General features: G+C 43.0%; 1 pseudogene; it reads left to right on the forward strand.

The window, feature by feature from the left end:
- LOC136457084 (ABC transporter G family member 50-like) overlaps positions 1 to 16,186 on the forward strand; it is a 74,804-nt pseudogene that overhangs the window by 43,915 nt on the left and 14,703 nt on the right.

Genomic DNA, 16,186 nt, shown 5'->3' on the forward strand with positions numbered 1-16,186 from the left:
CTCGATGCGGCGGTATTGTTGGTGTAGATGTAGAGCCATTCTTAATGGCGTCTAGACTCACCTCCTTTGTGTGGTGGCATGCTATGCATGACGATAGGCAGTGTTGATTCTGGGCCTCCAGTGGTAGCGTCGTGGTGGTTGATGTCGGCGCTAGCTCCAACGATAGTGTGGTGGAAACTCACAACCCTTCTTGTGGCTTTATCTTGCTACTCCTATGGTTGGTGGATGATACATGTATTCCTTTCGCTCTGGCTTCTCCTCCATACGTCCAGAACAAAAATGAAAGGATCTTGGGATGGCTAGAGGGGGTGAATAGCGTAACTATATTGCCAGCACAAACACTAGGAAAATGTGTTAGACAATGAGGAGACCCTAAAAGCACTACCTCTAGCTACAATTTAGCAAGGCTAGGTTGAGAGCAACCTACGCAGTTCATCTAGTGATCAAGATAGAGACTGAGCTATCTCACTAGATATGAAAAACTAAGCTAGGTTTTCTCCCTAGGATGACAAGACTAATATCTCTACTCTTGAAATGTAAGAACACAATGAAATCCACAAGAGTAGAGTGATCCATACCACACAAAGAAAACACCAAGATATATCCCCATGATTCAATGACTTGTAGGTCACCTACATCCATGTTGACGTGAGTCCAAAAAGGATTGTCGCTTCTCTACCAAGACTCAACCCTGCAAGGTTGCCTCTTCCACTTGAGGGCTTGGTCTCTAAGCTGGCCCGATCACAAGGCACTCTCAACACCTCTATCTTCACTAAGTTGCTCTTTTCCAACTAGCAAGGATGAGCACAAGAGCTCTTACATATCACCTCCAGAGCACCTCACAATCTTCAATTGAGTGCTTCGACAGAGTTTCGTTGCACCAAGCTGTCTGGGTGGTGGCAACCACCAAGAGTAACAAGAAAATCCGTAGTCAATGGATCCCTAGTGCCACTCAATGTAATCTCTCAAAGCAAATACACTTGGATCACTCCAATCTCACCAAGAATGCAATCTCTAGCAAGCAAATGTGAGTGGAGGCTTAACTTGAGCTCTAGTGTGTGTGAATATCAGCAAGGGAGTCCAAAAGAAGTGTCAAGCCCAGCCACGTCCTCTATTTAGCCCCACACAAGAAAAGAGCCATTGGGGACAAATTGTACCTTTCAGGATAGAACCAGAGACCTCTGGTGGGTCACTAGAGTTTACCATTGGAGCTCCCTCAACCTGTACTGACATTGTGTTAGAATTAGCTGTTATTGTGCTCTAAGCTCTGGTAGGTGCTCTCTTGTGATCACCAGAAAACTCTGATGAGTGTTAGAGCCCCTCTCTCCCCACGCACAAAAACATGTATCCATTGCATTGCGACGCTCCAGTATGGAGCTCTTGTGGTGTCACCGGAGAGCTTTGGTGTCGAATTTCAAACTTTTTCTCGTGTGTACCTGTGTACTGTGCCTAAGCTTTAGTGGTCACCTCTTTGGTGCCACCGGAAGTTAAGGTTGCCACGCTAAAGAACCACAGAGGCTGGGCAATGATCAATACCTTTAGCCACAGAGCTTCAGGTTAAAAATAGCCACCGCCGACCTCCTTTTCTCAAACCTTTTCAAATGGCTAGCTCTAATAGGCCTCCCTAAGATGACCAATACCTTTAGCACTAAGTTAGTATATTTTGCAAAGGTTTCACTTAATTCTCACTGCGCCACTTGACCCTAATGCATATGCAATGTTAATCTCATCAAGTGGAACTATATAACCGCATTAGCAACATATTTGTCCCTATTTATAGTACGTCTATCTATCCTATCAACCTGACCAAAGTTATAAAAAAAGATACTAATATTTATGATACGAAATAAGTATCATCGAATTGATTATGAAATATGTTTTCTAAGTGCATAGTGTACAAGGTATGTATGTAGACATAGTATATATCTAAATGCATAGCAAAAGGTATGTATCTAAAAACCCCAACACATCTTATAATTTGGAGCCGAAGGAGTATTTAGCATATCATCATACACCTAGCACACGTGAATATATACATGCTCATATGTATGAGCTCATAACATACAAGCACATGCAATTTGCTTATTTCTTTTCTTCCCTTTAAGAACAAAATTCTTTTTGATAGCACATACAAATATGCATACACACATGAGAAAAAAATATACAAAATCTCATCAAACATCTATAAAGCACTGTATACATTATTCATCGTGAAGATCATAAAACAAATATAAATTACATAATGAAAGGATTCACTTAATGCTTATATATGCATACAACCAATATAGTCCATGGTAGAAATATATGCATCTGACATGTTTGTATTTCATCATTGATAGAGTATTCAACACACATTTTCATAATGCACTGCTTCAATATTTACTCACAAAACAAAGGTTAGAAGGATAAATTATTCCACCTGTAGTCAATCTGAATGCCAAGATGGAAACCTTCAACAGGTCACAGGGGGTATTCACAACTGGATTCAGGTTCTTTGTCGAGTGCCTCAGGCACTCGGCAAAGGCCAGATTGCACTCGGCAAAGCCTTTGCCGAGTGCGACACTCGGCAAAGAACACACGGCAAAAAATTGATCGACAAAGCCTTCTTTGCCGAGTGCCCCGGGGACACTCGGCAAAGAAAAGCAACCGTCACGGCGCCGGTCCCGTTGACGGTCACTTTGCCGAGTGCCAACCCGACATGCACTCAGCAAAGATTTTTTATTTTTTTTAAAAAAAATTCTTTGCCGAGTGCCAACCCTTCAGACACTCGGCAAAGAGTTTTTTTTTTACAAAATTTCTTTGCCGAGTGCCAACCTTCAGGCACTCGGCAAAGATTTTTTTTTATTTCTTTGCCGAGTGCCTCCTGTACGGCACTCGGCAAAGTTTGAATTTTTTTTAATTTCTTTGCCGAGTGCCCTCTGCCCGGCACTCAGCAAAGTTTGAATTTTTTTTTAAAAAAAATCTTTGCCGAGTGCCCTCTGTCCGGCACTCGGCAAAGTTTGGATTTTTTTTAAAAATTCTTTGTCGAGTGTCCTCTGTCTAGCACTCGGCAAAGTTTGAATTTTTTAAAAAAAATCTTTGCCAAGTGCCCTCTGTCCGGCACTCGGCAAAGTTTAAATTTTTTTTAAAAAAAAATCTTTGCCGAGTGCCCTCTGTCCGGCACTCGGCAAAGTTTGAAATTTTTTTTAAAAAAAATTCTTTGTCGAGTGCCATGGTCACAGCACTTGGCAAAGCTGGAAAAATGGTTGTCTGCACACCAATTTTTCCAGCTTTGCCGAGTGCGGTGACCATTGCACTCGGCAAAGGTGTTCTTTGCCGAGTGTAACACTCGGCAAAGTGACCCAAAACTGCAATTTTTTATTTTTTTTACATTCCATCATGACAAATAAATTCATACAAACATATATCACATATATATCTCATCCATCACATATATATCTCATCCATCCACACATCCATCCGCACATATCACATCCATCACAATATATATCACATTGTTAATAATAAGTGCTCAAGTCCCTCCAAATAAATACACAAGTCCATCAAAGTCCACAAGTGCATCACAAGTATATCACAAAGTAAACAACAAATGAAAAAAAATACAACGTGCACTCATCTCGACCAAGGCGACTATGGTGAAGGCCCAGCTCCATCATTCGGATGTGCAAGAGGTGGATTATTCGAACCACCATTAGATGGAGACTGCACAAAGGAGAAAAGATTGCATGTGAGACAAAATTATTTGGATAGCTAATCTAGGAAGGTAGAGGCCATACAAGCAAAGCACAAGCGAAAGTAAAAAAACTTTCATACTCACAGGAGTAGCTGTAGCTGCAGGACGCAGAGGCGGAGGTGGAACCAACAGTCTAGGTGATAGAGAGAAACCCACACGTTACCCAAGTCCTTGTAGGAAATCCATAATGTCCGTCAGCCTCTGCGCCTGGGCCTGCCGCTCGGCCCGCTCAGCCTCCAGCTGGGCTGCCATCCTCTGCTGCTCGGCCTCTAGCTCCTGACGTTGCCTCATTTCTTGTTCCAGCCGGGCCTGCAATATTTCACTCCAATGTTTCAGTAATGCAAAGCTAATTAAGGTGTGTAAAGATCAATGTATGACGAGTAAAATAGGAATAACCTCGAGTGCGTCGACCCGGTGCTGTGCAGCGGTCGGCCGTGTATGAATGGCCGGGCTCTCGCTCGTGCTCCGTGCTCAGATCTGGGAGAGAGAGGGAGTAGAGGCCGTGTCGATGACGCCGTCGCCAAGCCAGAACCGTCCATGCTTCTTGCCTTGCCCCGCCCTCATGATGGCCTCTCCATCGAAGTCCTGCGTGCTCGGATCGTGGTCTGGCCCATGGAGCAACCTCGCCACCTCAGTGTACTCACTGATGTGGGAGTGGACGCTCGGGTTCATGTATGCCTCGGGCGGGTCCTCCAGGTTGAAGGAGACGTCGGACGTCGCCTTGCCCTTGTGGGCCATACACCATGCCTAGAAGTCCGAGCAAGCCTGGTCACTATGTGACGCCGACTAGGAGAAAGACAGCACGATGATTAGAAATCAGGCAGAACTGAGCGTCACAATAGATAAATGAATTCGCGTATGATATCACGATAGAAATCAGATATCATGCAGAGATGTCCTGGTTTGTAAGCATCGTACGTGACAACGTGCACGAAATCTTCTGAAATTTTTATCATAGCCTCCACATATGATATCACGACATCTCAACAAGTTTCATGATTTTCGGACTTCGTTTGCTTTTTATAGCATTTAAAAACACTTCACACGTAAGTTCGCGGTCATGTTTCGTGAACAAGATGTCCGAAATTTTGGGTCCGTTCCTGGATACGGCCTCACACTACACTCAGTAACATGACTATCATTTTTGAATCATTAAAATCCATTATTCGTACCACGTGCAGTTCAAAATTATATTTTTCGAAAAAATTCAAGTAAATGAAATAAAGTAACTAAATATATCAAAAAGTCATAAAAAATCCCCAAATTCTAACTAGGAGTTCCTGGTGCTTTAAAAGGGATGCACAAAAAATTTGGAGGCCAAAAAAAAACTTTGCCGAGTGCCGAGGCATGGCACTCAGCAAAGAGGGTCTTTGCCGAGTGCCACGAATAAGGCACTCGGCAAAGAGGGTTTTGATTTTTTTTAAAAAATTCCTCTTTGCCGAGTGCCTTCACAGGGCACTCGGCAAAGACATTTAAAAAATTAAATCTTTGCCGAGTGCCGTGCCAGGGGCACTCGGCAAAGTATTTTAAAAACAACAATTTTGCCGAGTGCCAAATCTGGGACAATCGGCAAAGAAATTTAAAAAAAATAAAATCTTTGCCGAGTGCCTAACAGCAGGCACTCGGCAAAGAAGGACGTGGCCGACCACCGTTACGCAGGTCATCCTATGCCGAGTGCCGCGCTTTTGCCGAGAGTCTGGCACTCGGCAAAGAAGTCCTTTGCCGAGTGCATTTTTTTGCCGAGTGCAATTCTTTGCCGAGTGCAGCACTCGGCAAAGAAGGTCTTTGCCGAGTGCCCGATTTTTGACACTCGACAAAGAATTTTGCACTCGGCAAAGTCTCTGTTTCCGGTAGTGATTTCTTACAATGGTTATGGACTTGATGAATTTGTACCTGAGAAAACTGCTGCTTATATTAGCCAATATGATCTGCAAATACTCAGATGACAGTAAGGGAAACTTTAGACTTCTCTGCACGGTGCCAATGTGTGGGAAGTAGAGATGGTAATCCCCTTTTCACAAATTTTCATATGTCATAATCACAAAAAAGTTAGTTCATTCCTATGTAATAACAATATTGTGTTTTTATTTGTCCAGAGAAATACTTGAGGAAGTGAACAAAAGGGAGAAGATGGCCGGGATAATACCTGGCCATGATATAGATCTACAAATGAAGGTAAAATTTTAATCCCTTTTATAAACGGACCGACATTAGTTTATTTGTTTTACCAATAATGCATAGTCATGTCTTGAAAGAATGAAACACTGCAATGTGGATCAAAAGAATAGTTTCTCGAGCCCTAATTGATACTTCAGCTGTGTAAATTAAATATCTGTGCGAAATAAAAGGTAAAGTGGCTTATGTAGGCAACATCAATTGGACCTTCAGAGAAAAGGCTACATACAGACAATATTTTGAAGGTATACACATTACCTAAAAGAAACCAATCCTCGACAAAGGAAATTATAGGCTTACCACAAAGCTATTTTTTGGTAGATCATGGGGCTAGACATATGTGCAGACACCATGGTTGGGGATGCAATGAGAAGAGGCATATCTGGGGGTCAGAAGAGAAGACTAACAACAGGTATATTAGAGCAATATGGTTGGCATTTTATGGGGAAAAAAAGAGAAATGAAAATATGGTTAGCAAACATATATTATAATGATCACTAAATATTCTTTCACCTACATGCAACAGCGGAGATGATTATTGGACCAGCAAGAGCATTTTTCATGGATGAAATATCCAATGGTTTGGATAGCTCTACTACTTTCCGAATAATAAAGTGCTTTCAACAATTGGCCAACATCAATGAATGCACCATGCTTATTTCACTTCTTCAACCAACACCTGAGATATTTGATCTATTTGATGACCTGATACTAATGGCAGAAGGAAAGATTATCTACCATGGCCCTCGAAACGAAGCTCACATTTTTTTTTTTTTTTGAGGAATCAGGTTTCAGATGTCCAGAGAGAAAAGGGATGGCTGACTTTCTGCAAGAGGTAATTAGCTGTATACCGCTAAAACAGTTGCAAAAGGAAAACCAAAATATACTTTGCAAGTTCAATGATCTACTTTTTCTGACTTGGAATCATTAGGTATTGCACCAAAAGGACCAAAGGAAGTACTGGTCCGGTACAGATGAATCTTACATATATGTTTCTCCTCATCAGTTGTCAAGCATGTTTAAGAAATATCAGAAGATGAACAAATTAGAAAATCCTTCTGTAGCTCAGAAAATCAAGCTGGGAAAGGAATCTTTATCTTTCGATAACTATTCACTATCAACACTCGAACTATTCAAAGCTTGTGGAGCAAGGGAAACACTTTTGATTAAAAGGAATATGTTTTTTATGCCTTCAAAACTGTGCAGGTTGTATAGCCATTGAACTTAATTCATACAAAATATGATAGTCACTACTTTTTGTACTAATACATTCATATTGAATCTAATATTTACTCCTTTATTCAGCTTTCCATTGTTGCAGTCATTACAATGTCTGTATTCTACCGGACTCATATGACAACAGATTTGACTCAAGCAAATTACTACATGGGAGCGTTGTTTTATTCCATTTTAATCATTATGCTAAATGGCATACCAGAGATAAGCATGCAAATTGCAAGACTACCAAGTTTCTACAAACAAAGAAGATATCATTTCTATCCTTCATGGGCATATGCAATGCCCGCTTCAATCCTGAAGGTTCCTTTCTCCCTATCAGACTCACTTGTATGGATATGCATCACTTATTATGGTATTGGTTACACTTGGACAGCTTCCAGGTAAATGTTGTATTAAAAAACTCTCAAATTTACATTGCTGAGAACCAATTTATATGAGTCTATGACTAATAAGGGGAATCTTTCTTTCAAATCACTACCAGGTTATTCTACCAATTTCTGATACTTTGTCTTCTCCATCAATCAGTAACATCATTATACCGATTTATTGCTTCTCATGCTCAAACACATATTTTGTCTTTTCTCTACCATTTCATGTCTGTAGCGCTCTTACAATTGTTTGGAGGCTTCATTCTTGCCAAACGTAAGACAACTATCATAATATAAGGCACATTTAGAACATATACACCCATTAAAATTTGTTATATGCTACCGTTATGTTCCAGCCTCTATGCCAGGATGGTTAAGCTGGGGATTTTGGGTATCTCCATTGTCCTATGCACAAATCAGCATAGCCATCAATGAATTTGCACCAAGATGGCAAAAGGTGAAATTTTGTGACCAATAGTTGACTTCTATCACACATTCAACTTTCTCACCAGCACATTTAATTTTTTTCAGGAAACTATGCAAAACAAGGCGGTAGGGAACCAAATCTTGACTAACCATGGCCTCGACTATAGCTGGGATTTTTACTGGATATCTGTTGGAGTCCTACTTGGATACACCATTTTCTTTTACATAGCTTTTGGACTAGCATTAGCTTACAGAAAACGTAAGTTCACTAATAAAAATGCATAGCATGCCATAAATTATTGTTTACTTTAGAAACAAACCATGCTGCTATCGTTTCAGCTATACAATTTCAAGCATATCATGGCAACATGCCAAGAAAGTGCTCCACTAATGGAGACCAATATCAAAAAAGAATCTGATGATCATGCAAATGTGCCCCAAAAAGGTAATCCCATCAACCAACCTCCTGCCTGTCCTCACTCTGCGATGATATAGTAGAGTATAGCCTACTAAAATGATTACATTGATATTTTTAAGGTACCATAAAACAACATATAAAATCTACATAAGCTTCCCAATATAATAGATATATGAAGGTAGTATAGTTGTCTTTCAAAAGCAGAATCCATGCAAATATGCAATCTCCTACATCTTTATCTTCTTGCAGCAAAGATGGCTATGCCAACTATGCGACTTGCACTTACGTTCTGCAATCTGAACTACTATGTTGATACACCACCGGTAATTTGAAAATCCCCATTTCGAATTTTTCTTGATGCTTTCATAGTGCTTGCCTGCTTTTCTTTGAAGTGTGGCTACCTAAGAATTGTACCCATGTTGCAGGAAATGTTAAAACAAGGTTGCACAACAAGAAGACTCCAACTACTTAATAATGTAACTGGTGCATTTCGTCCTGGTGTTCTTTCTGCATTGATGGGTGTCAGCGGAGCTGGAAAGACAACTCTACTAGTACTAGATGTATTGGCAGGAAAGAAAACCGGAGGATATATTGAAGGAGACATAAGAATAGATGGATATCCCAAGGTGCAAGAAACATTTGTCAGAATCTTGGGTTATTGTGAGCAAGTTGACATACATTCTCCACAGCTTACAGTTGAAGAGTCTGTAACTTATTCAGCTTGGCTCCGCCTGCCTTCGAAGGTTAACGAAAAAACTAGATCTGTAAGATCTCTGGATCCTCACATCACATATTAATCTTTTTTAAATAAATAATGAAATTTGGTATGCATATCACTGAATGGGTAATAATAAAAAGTTTGCATATACATAAGCAACTGACCATTATCTTCATTTTTCTTGTTCACACACAGGAATTTGTGGATGAAGTCCTAAAAACTGTTGAGTTAGATGAAATAAAAGATACTTTAGTTGGGAGGCCAGGAATGGATGGATTGTCCTTGGAGCAGCGAAAAAGGCTAACAGTTGCAGTTGAACTTGTTTCAAACCCTTCTGTCATACTAATGGATGAACCAACTACAGGACTAGATGCTAGATCAGCAGCAATTGTTATACGTGCAGTAAAAAATATTTCCGAAACAGGAAGGACAGTAGTATGTACAATTCATCAGCCTAGCACTGAAATTTATGAGGCTTTTGATGAGGTATTTAAGTTTCTGCAATATATTGCAAAATTCTAATAATTTACATCAACCCAGTACAAAGAAATTAGTTATTTGTGAAAAAGAAATCAAGAGTCTTTAAAGACCAGTGTCTATTTTTTCAAACAAATGTTTCCAAATATGGTAAGCGCGGTATGAAGGTCCCCTAATGTTATCTTATATTACGAATATCAAATAGGGAGAAGTCCATTTCCGGCCATCCAACCATTGCCCGAGTTTGTTTTGGCAATGAACTAAAAAAACATAAATCTTGTACCACCCAATTAACAATACTAGTCAAATTTGGCCATCTAGCAAGGTGTTTTTGTATTTTTTTAAAAATAATAAAAAACTGGTTTACGCTCTAATTTTTTTCTAAATAATTCATTTTAAACTAAAACATATGAAACAATATATACAAGTACAAAAAAAATGCTTTTTGGGACGGAGGGAGTATATATACATACTGCTAGATTGGAGTTACTTGGGATTTATTGTACTTGTTCCTAGTATATTTATTTCTCGTAATCGTATCGTTATTTATTTAAACCATCATTATGTGCTTATCTTGCTATACTAATTTTTTCATAAACTCATCCTGCCATTGTGAAAGGTGTTCGGTACAGTATGTGATGGACGTGTCTAAAGTGCTGGAAAATAGGCAGTTGAGTCCTGGAATAGTTTTTTGTTTATATATATAAGGTCCTGGAATAGTTAATTGGCTGCATAAGCTCATAGGCATCTGGTTATCTGCCTAACCAACTCGCAAAAGCACTGAAAACGCTTAACAGGCAGTGCTTTTTATGTAGCCTGAGCAGAGAGGCAGCGCTCAAGCTGAAGTGGTCAACAAGCATCTTTTCCTATCAGCCAAAAAACTATTTATTTTCTGGTTATACTGACATGATTTCTGTTTTCCTCCCCATGTAAAGAAAATGTAACTGGTATATATAAAATAGTTTTTCAACTTGTTAATCTCCTTGCTTTGTTTCATATGCATGTAAAGAAAAATGCTTAGAATAACTTATTTTAAATTTCTTCTTTCAAGTGACCAAAAAGGAAACAGATCCTTCTAGTACTACTGGAAAAGATTTTTTCGTAACATGACTGCTACAAGAAATTTGTCTTCATTGAATCAAGTATTATTTCGTGCAGCTTATATTAATGAAAAAAGGTGGAAATATAATCTACAATGGACCCATAGGAGACATCACTGGAAAACTGGACTTTGCCGAGTGCCTGAGACTTTACCGAGTGCTTTTTATCGGGGCACTCGGCAAAGCAATATTTTGCCGAGTGCCGCACTCGGCAAAATAAAGCACTCGGCAAAGGTGGCTTTGCCGAGTGCCAGGCACTCGGTAAAGTCCGGCTCTCGGCAAAACTGGGCTTTGGCCGGCCCATGACGGTGGCCACCTGCCGTCAGATTTTGCCGAGTGCCTAACGGCTGGCACTCGGCAAATTTTTTTTTATTTTTAAAAACTTATTTTGCCGAGTGCCAGCCCCAGGCACTCGGCAAAAAAAATTATTTTTTAAAAACATATTTTGCCGAGTGCCAGCCCATGGCACTCGGCAAATTTTTTTTATTTTTTAAAACTTATTTTGCCGAGAGCCAGACCCAGGCACTCGGCAAAAAAAATTATTTTTTAAAAACATATTTTGCCGAGTGTAAGCCTTGGGCACTCGGCAAATTTTTTTTTTAATTTTTTAAAACTTATTTTGCCGAGTGCCAGCGCCAGGCACTCGGCAAATTTTTTTTATTATTTTTGAAAATCATATTTGGCCGAGTGTCTCCTGGGCCGGCACTCGGCAAAGCCCACTTTGCCGAGTGCCCCCATGGCACTCGGTAAAATATTTTTTTTATTTTGGACCCAAATTTTTTTCTGGGGCCTTGTGACACTATTTCAAACTCTATTTTAAAATTTTGGGTAATTTTGACTTTTTTTATATATTTCAATAGTTTATTTCGTTTCGTTGAATTTTTCGGGATATTTCAAATTTGAACTGCAGGTACATGGAATAATGGACTTTGGTCATCCAAAAATTGATACTCATAATATTTAGAGTATGTTTAGGCCGTATCTAGGAACTCACATGAAATCTCGAGTATCTCGTTGACGTAACATGTCGAGGTACTTATCAGAAATGTGATTTTAAATTATATAAAATGCAAACGAAATCCGAAAATCACGAAACTTGTCAAGGCGTCGTGTTATCGCATGTGGAGGCTGTGGTAAAAAAATTGAGAAGGTTTCGAGCAAGTTGTGACGTCGAATGCCAAAAACCCAGACATAACTTGTTGAGGCGTCGTGTTATCGCATGTGGAGGCTGTGGTAAAAAATTGAGAAGGTTTTGAGCAAGTTGTGACGTCGGATGCCAAAAACTTCTATGTCTGGGTTTTTAGCATCCGACATCACAACTTGCTCGAAACCTTCTCAATTTTTTACCGTAGCCTCCACATGCGATAACACGACGCCTCGACAAGTTTCGTGATTTTCGGACTTCGTTTGTATTTTATATAATTTAAAATCACATTTCTGGCAAGTACCTCGACATGTTACGTCAACGAGATGCTCGAGATTTCATGTGAGTTCCTGGATACGGCCTAAACATACCCTAAATATCATGAGTATCAATTTTTAGATGACCAAAGTCCATTATTCTATGTACCTACCGTTCAAATTTGAAATATCCCGAAAAATTCGACGAAACGAAATAAACTAATGAAATATATTAAAAAAAGTCAAAATTGCCCTAAATTTTAAAATAGAGTTTGAAATACTGTCACAAGGCCCCAGAAAAAAAAATTTGGGCCCAAAATAAAAAAATATATATTTTGCCGAGTGCCATGGGGGGCACTCGGCAAAGTGGGCTTTGCCGAGCGTCGGCCCAAGGGGCACTCGGCAAAGTTGAAATAAAAAAAACTGGGCACTAAAAGCCCACCGGCCCAACCCCCACACGGTCCAACCCCCCAGCCACCCACCCGCTCCCCCGCGCCCACCCCAGCCGCCGTCGCGCCCACCCCCGCCGCTGCCGCGCCCTCGCTGGTGAATCGCCGCCGCCGGCGAGCCCCGCCCTCGTGCCCGCCGTCGGCCGTGCCCGCGCCTGTCGCCGGCCGCGCCCGCCGCGCCCCGCCCCGGCAGCTCCCCGTGGCCCGACCCCCCTCGCCTCGGCCGCGTAGAGGTGGCTGGCTGGTGTCGGCCACCATTTCCGACAGCGGTGGCCGTGTCTCGGCCGTCCCTTCCCTGGCCGCGCCGCCTGTAGGAGCAGGGGAGGTAGGAGGAGCAGGGGAGGAGGGAGAGAAGGGAGGAAGAGAAGAGGAGGAAGAAGGGAGAAGGGAGGAGGAAGAAGGAAGAAGGAAGAAGGTAGGGAGGAGAGGAGAAGGGAGGAGGAAGAAGGAGAAGGGAGGTGGAGAGGAGAAGGGAGGAGGAGCCCCGGCCGCTGTCCACGCCTCGTTAGCAGCGGTGCCATGCCCTTGGCGCCCTGCTCCTGACTCCACCCACCGTCGACGAGCACACTAGGTTCGCCCTTCCCTTTCTATTCAAATCGTGCAATGGATGTCGGCCATCGAGCCCTTGTTAGTAGTAATAGTTGTTGTATGTGGTTTTCGGCCATCGAGCCGTTGTTTGTGGATGTTGGCCTTCGTGCCGATCTTTTTTGCAGGTTTTTGAAACCTCCCCGTGCAGGGGAGGTTCTGCCGAAATTTTCAATTGTCACTAATGTATTGCCTTTTATGCAGGAGGAGGCCCCAGCGGAGGGACCTCGGTGACCCCGATTGTCTTCATCAGCGTTGCGGGTCTGCCTGCACCGCGTCACAGCGCCACTGCACCGACTCGCCATAGCCCTGCTAGCCTGACCCCACCGGCACCCTAGGTATAACCCCTCTATCCGTATCATGGTCTTAGGTCGCTGGTCCCAGTTAGGCATCTCCCGTTCGAAAGAGATACAGACAGAGTTATGCAGGTCTTTGCATATCTATGAGCGTTTCTGTTTCAGATTGTCCACGTTTTTTGGACAGCCCGCGGATGCGTAGATGGGTTAGTTTTCATGGTCCGCTTTGGTCCAAGACGATGTTTTGGCATCACCCCCCTGTTGTTCTCCGGATACACACTCTCCCTTATAGGACGTGTATTAGGAGAACAGCGGGGAGGTGCTGCCGAAATTCCATCTCGGATAGGAGCGGAGCATGGAAATTAACCTCATATATGGATCCACGGGTGGGATTAGGACCTATCCTCACCTATTAGAGAGTAGGGACACCGCGTAGATGCAATTGATGGTGACTCATATGTGCTGATATGTCTATTAAAGGATAGAGGACCGTGAGTGGATGTACACGCTCCGGAGAGACGAGCACAATTACGACTTGCTGTTTATAGTCAAGGTCGAAGAATTCTTACAGCATGCATTTGGCGAGAGTGCTGGAGGCCATTCTCTAGTGGTTTGTCCGTGTAGCGGTTGTGACAACAGAAGAAGGAAAGATAGGTTAACCATGGGTAAACATATTGTGAAGTTTGGATTTACTTCGGGCTACCACCGGTGGATCCACCATGGTGAAGCCGATCGTATCAGGGAGGAGGTGGTGAGACCATGGCTTGAGGCTTTCGATGATGATGCCGGGTAGCAGACATGCTGGATGACACGCACCAAGCTCAGTTCGTTGAAGGACGTGACAAGGAGGAGATGGAGGCTGCCGCAGATGCCTTCTACCTGATGTTGGACTCAGCATAGAGACCCCTTCACGATCATACTAATGTTTCTCAGCTGGATGCCATTAGTCGCATAATGGGGTTGAAGGCCGAGTTAAACCTAAGTCGAGAAGGCTTCGACAAGATGGTGGCTATGTGGAGCGATATGCTACCGAAGACACACATTATGCCGAAGAACTTGTACGAGTCAGAGAAGCTCCTTCTTGCACTTAAGATGCCGTATGACAAGATACATGTGTGTCCGAAGGGGTGCGTCCTATTTAGGAAAGAACACGCAGATGCAAAGTACTACCCGAAGTGTAAATCCTCTAGGTACGTGGAGGTAGACTCAGGCAATAGCCAGAAGAGGCAGCTTAAGATCCCCATGAGAGTCCTACGACACCTTCCGTTCCTGCCGAGGCTCCAATGGCTATTCATGACCGAGGAATCTGCAAAACAGATAACATGGCACAAAAACGACACATGGTACAATCCTGAGAAGATGGTACATCCATCCGATGCTGATGCATGGAAGTACTTCAATTCGCGGCATCCTCTCAAAGCAGAGGAGGCTCGTAATGTATGTGTCGCGCTGGCAACAGATGGGTTCAATCCATATGGTATGATGGCTGCACCATACACATGTTGGCCCATGTTCGTCATCCCCCTGAATCTCCCCCCCCCCCTCGGTGTCTCCTTTCAACGTCATACCGTGTTCTTGTCGTTGATAATCCCTAGACACCCGGGGAGTAATATGGGTGTCTTCATGGAGCCTATGATAGATGAGTTGATCGATGCTTGGGTCAAAGGGGTGTGGACATACGACCGAGCTATGAAGACTAGCTTCAAAATGCACGTCTGGTACCACTACTCCCTGCACGGCTTCCTGGCGTACGGGTTAATGTGCGCCTGGTGTGTTTAGGGGAAGTTCCCATGCCCAATATGCAAGGAAGTTGTGAGGTTCATATGGTTGAAGAAGGGTGGCAAGTATTTGTCGTTCGACAAACATCGTCAATTCCTCCCTCTTGACCATCCATTCAGAGAAGACGTCAAAAACTTTACGAAAGGTGTTAAAGTGACGGACCCTAGACCGCGCTTGAGGACTGGGGCGAAGGTTCATGCTCAGATAGATGCTCTCGTGCCCAACGAAGATGGTGGTTTCATGGGATATGGTGAGCAACATATGTGGACTCACAAGTCCGGCTTGACTAGGCTCCCCTATTTTGATGACCTCCTACTGCCCCATAACATTGATGTCATGCACACTAGAAAGAATATCGTCGAGGCACTTTGGGCAACGCTCATGGACACTGACAAGTCTAAGGACAATCTGAGCACTGAGCCCCTTGAGACAGAGGTGATCGTGAGGCTGGGGCAAGGCAGGAAGCACGGGCGATTGTGGATTGCAGATGGCGCCGACTCCTCGAGCTCTGCACCCTCTCTCTCCGACGTGAGGGCACGGAGCACGGCCAGAAGCCTTCCCATATGTGCACGGCCTACTCCAACACTGTCGTGGGTCGACGAACTTCAGGAAATTCTGGTTTCACTCGTCGTACATTGAACATTACACACATTGATTAGATTTGCAATACTAAAACATGTGATTGAAACACTGTAGGCCGAGCTGGTAGAGACAAGGGAGACGCAAGCGCACCTGACCGCAGAGCTAGAGGCCACGAAGAAGCAGATGGCGGACATGTATTAGATCATGCAAACCATCGGGCAAGCATCGGGTGTCCAAGTGCAGTTGCCAGCTCTAGCTCCAGTTCGACACTTCACTCCTGTGAGTATGAAAGTTTAATGCGTTCGTGCTGTTGGGATTGTCGGCTTTCGTGCCGTTGTGATTCTCGGCCTTCGTGCCGTTGGGATTGTCGGCCTTTGTGTCGTTGTTTCTTGCAGGTTGGAAACCTCTCCGTGCAGGGGAGGTGCTGCCAAAATTTTCAA

The sequence above is a fragment of the Miscanthus floridulus genome, chromosome 1 (assembly GCF_019320115.1).
Source record: "Miscanthus floridulus cultivar M001 chromosome 1, ASM1932011v1, whole genome shotgun sequence".
NCBI classification, from domain to species: Eukaryota; Viridiplantae; Streptophyta; class Magnoliopsida; order Poales; family Poaceae; genus Miscanthus; species Miscanthus floridulus.